The sequence below is a fragment of the Schistocerca americana genome, chromosome 3 (genome assembly GCF_021461395.2).
Source record: "Schistocerca americana isolate TAMUIC-IGC-003095 chromosome 3, iqSchAmer2.1, whole genome shotgun sequence".
Taxonomy (NCBI): Eukaryota; Metazoa; Arthropoda; class Insecta; order Orthoptera; family Acrididae; genus Schistocerca; species Schistocerca americana.
The window spans coordinates 362,680,724-362,692,892 of NC_060121.1; the positions used below are offsets into that span (position 1 = coordinate 362,680,724).

Sequence of the window (12,169 nt, forward strand, 5' to 3'; positions counted from 1 at the left end):
ATCAGCAAATATTGTAACTGATATCCTTTCACCTGACTCTCAATCCCTCTCCTGTACCCTCAATTATTTTCGCTTTGCTTGTCGAATTGACTGTTAAACGGTAGAAGAGAAAAACTGTATTTTTTCTGAATCAGAATACGTCTCTCTTGATCTTCGATTCCTGTTGTTCGCTCTTGTGTTTTCTACGTATTGTATATTACCCGTCTTGCCAAGTAGCTCATTCCTATTTCTGTGAGAAATTACTCTATTTCGCACGACAGTCTGTTGTCTAACTCTTTTTCTGGATAGACACATCCTTGAAGCTGTCGTGATTTTCCTTTTTCCTCTATCAGCACTCGCGTCGTCAGAAGAACGTCTTTAGTGACTTTTCTTCATTCTTGCATCAAATACTAATCGCAACGGCAGAACTGCCTCTCTGGTTCCTTTATCTTTCGTAAATCCAAACTGATCACCCTCTGATCCTCCATAGTCTGTCCCATTATTCTGTATATTCTTCCTGTCAGCAACTTCGATACATGTACTGTTGAAATGATGTGCAGTAGTTCTCGCATTTATAGGCATTTATAACATTGGGATTTTGCGGAACATAGTCTTTCAAAAGTCCAACAAAGGGGTGTCTCCAATCTCGTAGTTACTGCCCACTAACTTTAATAACTATTCGATCACTTGATTATAACTACTTCTCGCCCCCACCCTTCCCTCGTCCCCGTCCCATGCCATTTTAGCAATTCCAAAGAAAAGATATTTATCGTTTCTACCTTGTTTGTTCGCAAGTCATCCAAAGCCAAAGATTAGACAAATGTAGCCTCTAATATTAGATTCGCTTTATCTGTGAAGTTGTCAGGTCGACAGACAGCATCTCCTACTTTTAGAGGCCCTCAATGCAATGATTTCACTTACTCACTCTGGTTCTTTTTTTTTTTTTTTCTAGCGTTTTGATGACACAGAACCAGCAACTATTTCAGTATTTCATGAAAAGTTTACTAACACAACAAACCTGTGACAGATGTGTTAACAAAAGCTTCACGAAATATTCACTCTGTATTTAACAGTGGACTGACTTTTACACTCTTAATGTCGTCAGTCTTGCTTTCAATTTCACCGAAAGATGTTTTGACTTTTCTACACGCCCTCAACGAACTGTATGTCGGCAGGAAATTAAACATTCTTTTAGGTTCCCATACCCTGTGACAATGCTCCCCTTGCGGCTTCCCCTGCTTTGCGGCCTCGTGCTTTCCTTCGCCGTCACGGGAAGAGTCCCGTGTCCCCACCCACGCTGCGCTCAGCTCCGTTTCCGCGGTGAAAGTGACTGCGACCCGCGGTGACGCAAGCTGGCCGAACATTGCTCCCCAGGCGCCACTTGTTAGCCGGATTAACGCTTGCCAAACCATTGCTGCATAGTGAATGAGCGCGTGGGGCGGGGGGGGGGGGGGGGGGGGCGGCTCGCTCGTGCGTGTCCATAAGACGAGTTGCGCCGTACCGCCACTTACGTAGGCTCCATTGTTGGGCTTTCATTTGTCACATCAGTTCCGCATCCATACGGCCTTCACAAACTGATTATGTTGCTTGAAGAACGTCATGATTTATCGCCAAGAGCTGTTGATAAAATTCTTTGTTGTAGAACAGTTTCGGTCGTCGGACCATCATCAAGTCCACATATCGTGTTTTACGAACTACGAGGTGCGACAATAAAGTAATGAGACTGACGTGAAAAAAAATATTGCTTACCGTTTTAGTCAATTTTAGTGTTGTCTCCTTCAAAGTAGTTCCCTTTCGATTGCATACACTTTTCCCAGCGCTTCTGCCATTTTATGGTAACATTTCTGGAGCTCATCTTCTGTAATATCCTCCAAGACCCTAGTCACAGCTTTTTGGACATCTCGTGTTGTTTGAAAATGGTGTCCCTTGACCGCTGTTTGGACTCTTTGAAATAGAAAAAAGTTGCATGGAGCGATATCTGGTGAAATGGCTCTGAGCACTATGGGACTCAACTGCCGAGGTCATTAGTCCCCTATAACTTAGAACTAGTTAAACCCAACTAACCTAAGGACATCACAAACATCCATGCCCGAGGCAGGATTCGAACCTGCGACCGTAGCGGTCTTGCGGTTCCAGACTGCAGCGCCTTTAACCGCACGGCCACTTCGGCCGGCAATATCTGGTGAATAAGGTGGCTGTGGTAGTACTGTAATTTATTTTGAGGTTAAAAATAGTTGTACTGACAGAGCAGTATGGGATGCCGCATTATCGTGATGCAGAATCCTATTATCAGCAATGTTGGCACGGACAGGAAGAACTCTTTTACGAAGTCTTTCTAAAATTTCTTTGTAGTAATATTGGCACCCACTCTTTGTCAACATCCATCTGTGAGGTTGATGGTCGTCCACAGCGGTCTTCATCTACAGCATTCGTTCTGCCTTCACTAAACATTTTATGCCAACGAAAAACTTGACCTCTTAACATAACCTCCTCTCCAAAAACCTTCTGAAGCTTACCGTAAGTTGTCGTCCGTTTTCACCCCATTTAACGCAAAAAGAAATGGCTTACTGTTGCGCAATATTATGTCGTTCCATTTCCATGACGAGAGACACAAACACGTTTCAACTAATTACAGCACAGCTCACGACTGAGCAGTTGCATCGATGTGCCACTTGGACTAGAAGCAGCTTATAGACCAAGGTCAAAGATATTTTGTCTACGCAAGCCTGCGGGGTTGCCACATCTTGCCAAGAAAATCAGTGTCATTACTTTATTGTCGCACCTCTTATAAGATGCACCTTAACTGTTAAGCAGTTAAAAGAAAAACATTTTTACCTTTTTTATTATTAGATTGCAAAGCCAGACTAAAAAATTCTTAACTTATAAAACCGAACCGAACTGACCTTTAAAATTCGTGAAAATCGTCATCTGAACTTACTTCTTCTTCTTCTTCTTCTTCATCTTCTTTTACCTCCTTTTCGTTGTCCTTTTCATGCAGAAGATGGTATTCACTATCATCGAGAGCGTTGCATGCCACCTGAAAGATTTAACAGTAATATCACTTTTGAGTCTAGACCACGGCTGTTTTGTTCGCTGCCGTACTTGTTTGGTTTAGATCGCTTTAAATCTTCTTTCGGCTTGAATTCATGTTTTGTATCATACATCATCTGGTTGTTCCATTCCTCTCTCATATACACCTTATAAGGTTTATTTATCGAAACTTCAAGAGGTTGCGTTTGTGAAGTAAGTCCTCGCAAAATAACAGCATGCTCTGTATTTCCCTGTCTCAGTTTCTCTTTCACAAAATTTTTCAAATGACTACTAAACTGATCTAGCACAAGAAGAGAACCGTTCTTCAATAAAGCACCTTTGCTTCTCTCCCACACTCTGTTAACCCACAATTCCATCCAACACTTGTCATGTACGTTAACAACAACACCTGGTGTTATTTCAGAAGATTTTGGCACTGTTTTGTGCTTGAAAATGATAATTGGATTAAGTATAGTACCGTCAGCACAACATGAAGACACAGCAGGTTAGTGCATTTTTTCATGTCCACTTGTTTTTGTAGTTACAGTTGTAGCACCTTTCATGGCAACAGTTCCGTTACTTGTCTCATTAAATGTCTCAGGAGTTTCGTCCACATTCGCTATTTAGCTTAGTTGCACACTGGTTTTCTTTCGATGTTGAATAATTAATCGGTGGAAAGATAATATTTTCTCTTCATTCTCATGTAGCATTTTCATATTTTGGTTTTGGTTCATATGCTAAGTCCATGATGCTTCATTAACCCTTAACAGCAACCAACTCCACCCTCAAAGTCCGCCGGCCAGAGTGGCCGAGCGGTTCTAGGCGCTTCAGTCTGGAACCGCGCGACCGCTACGGTCGCAGGTTCGAATCCTGCCTTGGGCATGGATGTGTGTGTCGTCCTTAGGTTCGTTAGGTTTAAGTAGTTGTAAGTTCTAGGGGACTGATGACCTGAGATGTTAAGTCCCATAGTGCTCAGAGCCATTTGAACCTCAAAATCTGCAAAGTTACACTGTAGTGCTAGCTTACGAGCGTGTATTTGAATAATTTTTGTATTAATTCCAATGCCATTTTGACGGTATTCTTGAATTCATTTCAGTAGTCACTTTCTACTCTTGGCCATTTTGCATCCAGCCCTCAATTTGCACGTTTAGTCTTCCTAATTTTTTCAGTTCTTCTTTACTCGGCCACCAATCGTAAAGTGTTTTTCTGTTGGTGAAGGTCCGCTCTGTTTCCACTTTCTTCTGCATATGTTATTAGTTTCAATTTATAAACCGCAGCATATGAGTATCTTTTACTTTTTTCCATTACGAAACTAGCTACTAACGAAAGTATTGTACTGTTTTCGACAACACAAATCACTTTCAATTGAACTTCAGTGGCACCGTAGACTGCAATGACGCATGACAGGCTAGGCAGTGTTCAGGATTTTGTGATGGCGGAGCAGGAGGAAGACAGTGTTAGCAAGCTTGTGAATCCCCGCAACTCATGTTCGTCACATCGGCGCACTCTTGCTCCCATTGAATCCAATGTTGCCAGCTAGAGAGTGGTTTCCCGCAGCATCAAATAAAAAGGCATTTTTAAGACTGATGGGACTTTTAAATCAAACACTGGACGTTTTTATCTTAATTTAGAGTATAAGACGCACCTGAATTTTGGAGGCAATTTTTCGAAGAAAATACGGTAAGCATTCACATCATACGAGGCGCTTTAAAATCAATGCCGTCAGACAATAATATGCAAGAAATCGTCGTTGTTGTCACATAGTAATATAAATTATATTGTCAATCACAAAATATGCCAAACAATGCACTCCTTCATGCTGTATCAACAGTCAGCGTTAATGCTACGAAGGAAGACTTTCTACCTGGGCGTGCTGAAAAGCAGTACCTCGAATTTTTTATGTGAAAATTCTTGAAACTTTTTAAATAAATCAAAATTTATTCTTAATGTCTACCTATTTATTTCTCAACATAGTCACCCTGTCGACGAACACATTTCTCCCAAAGAGGGACCGGTTTGTTGATATCGTCGCTGTAGAATGTTTGACTTTATTGACCGAGCCACAATCTTGCCACCGAGCGAGGTGGCGCAGTGGTTAGCACACTGGACTCGCATTCGGGAGGACGACGGTTCAATCCCGTCTCCGGCCATCCTGATTTAGGTTTTCCGTGATTTCCCTAAATCGTTTCAGGCAAATGCCGGGATGGTTCCTTTGAAAGGGCACGGCCGATTACCTCCCCAATCCTTCCCTAACCCGAGCTTGCGCTCCGTCTCTAATGACCTCGTTGTCGACGAGACGTTAAACACTACCCACCACCACCACAATCTTGCCTCTGCTTGCACTGCTTCATCACTATCAAAGTGAAGTACTCGAAAGTGTTGTTTAAGTTTCTGAGTCTTTGGAAACAGATGAAAATTGAATGGGACCAAGTCGGAAATGTAAGAAGAATGATCGATGACAGTGAACAAAATGCGCTGGATTGTAGCAGGTGTTGCAGCGCTCGTGCGTGGTCTGACATTATCTCGCTGAAGGAGAGGATTCTCCAAGTGTGGACGAACTCTTCAAATTCGTGCTTTCAGTTTTCTGAGGATCTCTCTGTACCTCGCAGGGTTTATGGTGATGTATTTGTAAGCATGAATCCCATACGCACCACACTTTCAACATTACAGAAGACTGTGAGCATGTTTTTGTCTGCTGATGGCATGGTCTTCAACTTTTTTGGCGTCGGTAATCCTTTGTGGCGGAAGTCCATTGATGTTATCTTATTTTCAGATTCAAAATGGTGAACCCAACTTCCATTGTCTGTCACGATATTGCTGAGGAACCCATCGCCCTCACGCCCAGACCACAAAAGAAACTTGCATGGGGGCTTAATTATATAATGAATGCAAATTCTTTTTAATTTTCTGATTTAGTAGCTGTCTAGTATTAGTACGCAATCTGACTGCATAGCATAACAAAAAAGAACGAAAGAAAACTTCCGTTAACACAATTAATTAATTAAGTCCCCAGCAACTATGAAAGCTACGAAACAACAAGGCACAAGTGTCGCTGTTCTGTGTGTGGAAGTGTGATTCAACGTACACATCTGGCACGGTTCTTCCTCAATACGACAAGATATTTTAAATACCATTTATACTGAAGTAATCAAAAAAATAAACAGAAATACTATAATTGCACATAGTAACCAGAAATACAGTCTAATACAAGAACACGAGCCAGATGCTTTGTTCACTGAACCTGTGACCAAGAGACATTATTGTTTAAGACATTGAAATAATGAAAAAAAAGGAATTTTTTACCTTCATATATATTGACGAAAAGCACATTACACCATCCCTAATCCAGCAACATCTGGTGTCTAGCCCATCAAAACAATACTACTAGTTCTGAACAAGCACTCTCCACGGGAACTTCTCAACAACGACTCACCACTGCCACATCTCAACAAGCACTCTCCACCACGACTTCTCGATAAGAACTGCCAGTGGAGGCGGCTGAATAATACACTGTGGCGCAATCTCTGGCGCTGTGGCTCAGTGTAGCCACCTTTCAAACTTTTCAGCGATGTCCAATCTTCTCTTTTTCATGTCAGGATTGCGCATTCGAGGCACCCGCCACGCACACAGTTTTCTGTACCACAGTTCTGCAATGTTGGCTTGTACACGCTCTCGTGATATGCCACACTTACATGACAACAGTGTCTGTGTTATCTGACTGTGATGACATGATCGACCGGATTCCGATGATTCTCGTCGGCCGCCGTACACATCCGTCCACTGCGCCTTGTGTCACAGACTTCGACGTTAGTACCACCGTCTCCTTTATTACCAGCACGAGAAACCCAACATCGCGCACTACTGATGTCGATACCATCACACTGTGCACAGCTTTCATTTTTCTCTGGATTTCAATTAAAGGCACGTTTTCTGCAGTTAGGAACTCAAATGGTTCAAATGGCTCTGAGCACTATGGGACTCAACTGCTGAGGTCATTAGTCCCCTAGAACTTAGAACTAGTTAAACCTAACTAACCTAAGGACACCACAAACATCCATGCCCGAGGCAGGATTCGAACCTGCGACCGTAGCGGTCTTGCGGTTCCAGACTGCAGCGCCTTTAACCGCACGGCCACTTCGGCCGGCTAGTTAGGAACTCGATTGCTGCACGCTATTTATCATGCACCGACATAGATACGTTACACACCGCCATGTTAAACGATGCATTTCGGACCCCTTTAGCAGGAGAGGGTTGCAACCTGCGTCAGAGGAGCGGGAAAGTCGCCGAGTAATATGCATGGCGCATAATACCTCAACCGATGTCGAGAACAGAACAAAAAATTCAGAGGCACTACTTTTCAGCACACTCTCGTGCATACTCAATTCGGGGTGGTTTGCACGAGTACAAGACACGATACGTTTTACTTTTATTTATTTTTAGGAACCATTGACTTCTGCATGGCATCAAGACACCGAGGTATCAATATTGTTTCTTTTCGCCAGGAAGTTTTGTCACTGCCCTCTCTACTTAGAACGCAGGTGAAGTCCTCTGCAGTAAATGTCAAGAATGACGACTGGTTTGTACGGTAAAGAGTTTAATTTGGTGGCGCTGTTTGCGGACAGTAGAGCACTGTAACAACAAGCGTTCCTAGTATGTGCCATAGTGCAATACTGATATTGTAACTGAAGGCAGTAAGATAAGCACATTGCTCAAGATATTAGTCACACTCAGGAAGCGTCAGGCTGATGCCGCGTAACACTGCATCTTATGGTCTCAGTTCGGTGAGGACGAGTGTCAACAGGTATCTTTACGTGTGCCATATCCAATGAAGCCACTCAACGATGGTTACATCCAGTAGAGAGGGGACGTTGATCGCTACGTTTCACCTACGTACTGTTTTAAATCGACAGGAAAATTTTATATGTGGTTAAGGGTGGGATGGCAACGGCCTTGCAGCAGTGGATACACCGGTTCCCGTCAGATCACCGAAGTTAAGCGCTGTTGGGCGTGGCCGGCATTTGGATGGGTGACCGTCCGGGTCTCCATGAGCTGTTGCCATTTTTCTGGGTGCACTCAGCCTCGTGATGCCAACTGAGGATCTACTCGACCGAATAGTAGCGGCTCCGGTCAAAGAAAACCATCATAACGACCGGGAGAGCGGTGTGCTGACCCCACGCCCCTCCTATCCGCATCCTCATTGAGGATGACACGGCGGTCGGATGGTCCCGATGGGCCACTTGCGGCCTGCAGACGGAGTGCTTTCAAGGGTGGGATGACTTAGATGGCCAGTCGAGGTGCGATATTCTGCCTGAGTTTTCGCAAATCGGGAACTTTTCCATGTAGCCCTGTGAAGACGGTTGTTGTCGTCTTGGAAGGCAGGAGCGTTCAGAATTACCCAGCATAAAGATATAGAAGAAAGGGAACAGTTTAAAAACCATATGAATGTTCGCGGTAATCTGAATAAATGGGCAAGTAACAGTACGAAAACAACCCAAAAAAAACCTAGAACCGTCTTCATCCACTGCAGCTTAAACGCTTCGTTGAGGCGTTGACGCACTCAGCACCTAGCATCATAAAACAGTTGCTTCTCATCGGAACACGCTATGCACCAACAGTCAGCTGGGGTCTGTCTTGTTTGCATCATTCTAGACGAGCAACTATATGTACCACTGTGAGCAATGCCCTTTTGCAACAGTTATAATCTATTGATCCACCTGAAGACGAATGCATGTCTCGAAACACGTCCTTTAAGAAAATTATAGCGATTGACACAGATTATTAACTTGTCTTTTGTGTGTTGTAAAGACTAGCAATTTCAAAAGCGCAATCCATCGTGGACGATATAAAGTCACGTGGTGACAGTTCATGACACGAGATCCAATGAAGAAAAAGTGCTCGTTGGTGGTTCACTTTCACCTTCACTGTGCGTGTTGCTTCCTCACTTGTAATGCAACTGCTGTATTATGAAGGCGCGGGTGACGTACTGCGAGCTTCCGGCGCCGTTACGTTAGCTGCAGGCTGTTCTAAACCGGCTTGGACAGCAACTGACTGTTTAATCACGAGCTCACGAAAGAGACGACTATTCCCCACCGAAGCGAGGAAGGAGTCACAGAAACGTCACGGCCGAATATTTCTCGACGTACTGTTTTTATGTTTCATTTTCTACCGCGATGAGTAGGGCTGTTTCACATCCGACCGATTCTAAAGCTCGATTCATCAGTATCTAGAGGGTTGAGGAAGGAGCAGACAGGTTTCAAGCTAGGAATAAACTCTTTGATCAGAAGTATCTTGACATCCTATGTAATGCGAAGAGGCAGATCTGCCAGTATAAAAGAGAGAAGAGAAGCAGTAACAGCAGACTGGGTCAATCAGGAGAGCTCGATGATTTCGAATTTGAACCCTTCTAGAGCTGCCCATCTTAACTGTTGGTAATGTATCTATGAAGTGGAACTCGTAGGAACAATCAAGACCAAACAGACGTCATGCACTGACGGGCCGTGGAGCATTACGGATGATGGTTGTAAAAATCCATTAAATCAAAAGAAGAAATTACTCCTGAGTTTCGAAGTGCTACCGGCACTTTAGCCAGCATAGATAACGTACACTGAAGAGTGAAAGAAACTCGTACACCTGCCTAATAACGTGTAGGGCCTCCTCGAGCCCGCAGAAGTGCCGCAACACGACGTGGCATGGACTCGACTAATGGCTGAAGTAGAGCTGGAGGTAATTGACACCATGAATCCTGCAGGACTCTCCATAAATCTGTAAGTGTACGAGGGGGTGGACATCTCTTATGAACAGAACCTTTAAAGGCATCCCAAACATGCTCAGTAATGTATATGTCTGGAGATTTTGGTGGTCAGCGGAAGTGTTTAAACTCTGACGAGTGTCCCTGGAGCCATGCTGGAGCAATTTTGGACTTCTGGGGTGTCGCATTGTCCTGCTGTAATTGACCAAGTCCTTCCGAATGCACAATAGACACGAATGGAAACTAGTGATCAGACAGGATGCTTACCTACGTGTAATATCTAGACGTATCAGGGGTCCCATATCATTCCAAATGCACACGCGCCACACTATTACAAAGCCTCCACCGGCTTGAGTAGTCCCCTGCTGACATGCAGGATCCATGGATTCATTAGATTGTCTCCATACCTGTACTCGTCCATCCGCTTGATAAATCTGAAACGAGACTCATCCGACCGGGCAAAATGCTCCAGTCGTCAATAGCGCAATGTCGGTGTTGACGAACCAGGCGAGGCGTAAAGCTTTGTATCGGGCAGTCATCAAGGGTACACGAGCGGATCTTCGGCTCCGAAAGCCCATATCGATGATGTTTCGTTGAATGGTTCGTACGTTGACACTTGTTGAAGGCCCAGCATTGAAATCTGCAGCAATTTTTGGAAGCGTTGCACTTCTGTCACATTGAACGATTCTCTTCAGTCATAGTTGGTCCCATTCTTGCGGGATCTTTTTCCGGCCTCATGGATGTCTGAGATTTGATGTTTTACTGGCATTCACGGTACACTCATGAAATTGCCATATGGGAAAATCCCCACTTCATAGCCACCTCGGAGATGCTGTGTCCCATTGCTCATGCGCCGCCTATTACACCAATTTCAAACTCACTTATGCCATTGTAACAGCAGTAACCGATCAAACAACTGTGCCAGACACTTGTTGCCTTATATAGGCGTTGCCGACCGCAGCGGAGTACTCTGCCTGTTTACATATCTTTGTATTTGAATACGCATGCCTATACTAATTTCTTTGGTGCTTCAGTGCATATACAGAGTTAAAGAGAATGGGAAGTTGTGGTCGAGCAGCTCCTCATAAGCCACACATTTCAATATTCAACGCCAATAAGCAATATACAGTATTAGATGTATGGTATACAGTATTCAACGCTAATAAGTAATATACAGTATTAGATGTATAGTATACAATATTAGATGTAACTGGTTAGGAAGTAGTACATAGTGGCGTTCCAGGCCACAAGTCAGGCTACATTATTGTAGCCGAACCCTGGGTAAAGTTTCATTGCTTATGTAACTGGAGGCTGAAATTTGATATAATTACACAAGTCGTACGTATCTGGAATCGTAAAATTATTCGGATGCAGTGTAAAGCTCTGAATGTGGTCACATATTAAAGTTACTATAGAAGAAACAACGAGAAGTTTTCTGATAGATGATAAAAGGGGCTCTGCAGATAGCAAGGATACCATACTCTTTTGTTTACGTGGCTTAGATTAGCTTCTATTACTATTGTTCGTTGTTCTTCTAATTTTTAAAATTAAATTTCTAGCATAATTAAACGTTTTTTCAATTGTATTCGCCAGCAGTATCGCTTGCGGGGGAATTTACTCTTTTCGACACTTATACAGTTAAGTGTTCAGGAGGAGAATTAACACACGCTGAAGGAGAATCCGTAGATGATGTCAACCAGAGTGCTGTTTCATGTCTCACCGCTGCAGTGCTTTGCAATAGGTCATGTCTGTCTAGCAGCTGATTCGTCAGGGTCGCCCAGATACCTACACTCATATTCAGAAAAAAACAGAACACCTTAAACGACAAGAGATACGACGTTCATACACACAGGACATGGACGTTAGTATGTTCTGCAGAAATGATTAGCATTTGAAAATATGTCAACCCGTGGTTTCAAGGTCAACATCGATATCGTGGCGCAACACCAGCTGCCTGTAAAATGTGCCTGTGGCTCTCGGTGTCGCTATTAACTGAAGGTAATGGATCAGTGTGACCTGAGCAGACGTCCAGGATGCCTCGGAAACGTACGCGCAAGTCGTAGTGTTACGTCAGTTTGAAAGAGCGCGTATTATTGGCACGAGAGAATGTAATGCATTCGTTCGGGAAATTGCTGCTCGCGTGGGACGAAATGTTTCGGCAGTGCAACGGGTGGTCCACGGAAAGCCTCAGGACACGACGAGATGGGTCAGGTCGTACCACCCAGACCTCCCCCCCTCTCCGCGAGAAAAATTAAGACCTCATCCGAAAGGCATTGCAGGACAGATATAAGTCCTCATCGGCTCTAGCGCAACAGTGGAGCAGTGGATGATATGCTATGCTATCAGGGGTGACAGTCCGTCGCTGCTTATTGCGACATGGGTACGTGCGCGTCGTCCACCTACCTGTGAGGA

At 43.9% G+C, this 12,169-nt stretch overlaps 1 pseudogene; it reads left to right on the plus strand.

Annotated features, from left to right (window-relative positions):
- The first annotated feature begins 7,949 nt into the window (after positions 1-7,949).
- On the plus strand, positions 7,950-8,067 carry LOC124608076 (annotated as a pseudogene).
- Positions 8,068-12,169: the final 4,102 nt, after the last annotated feature.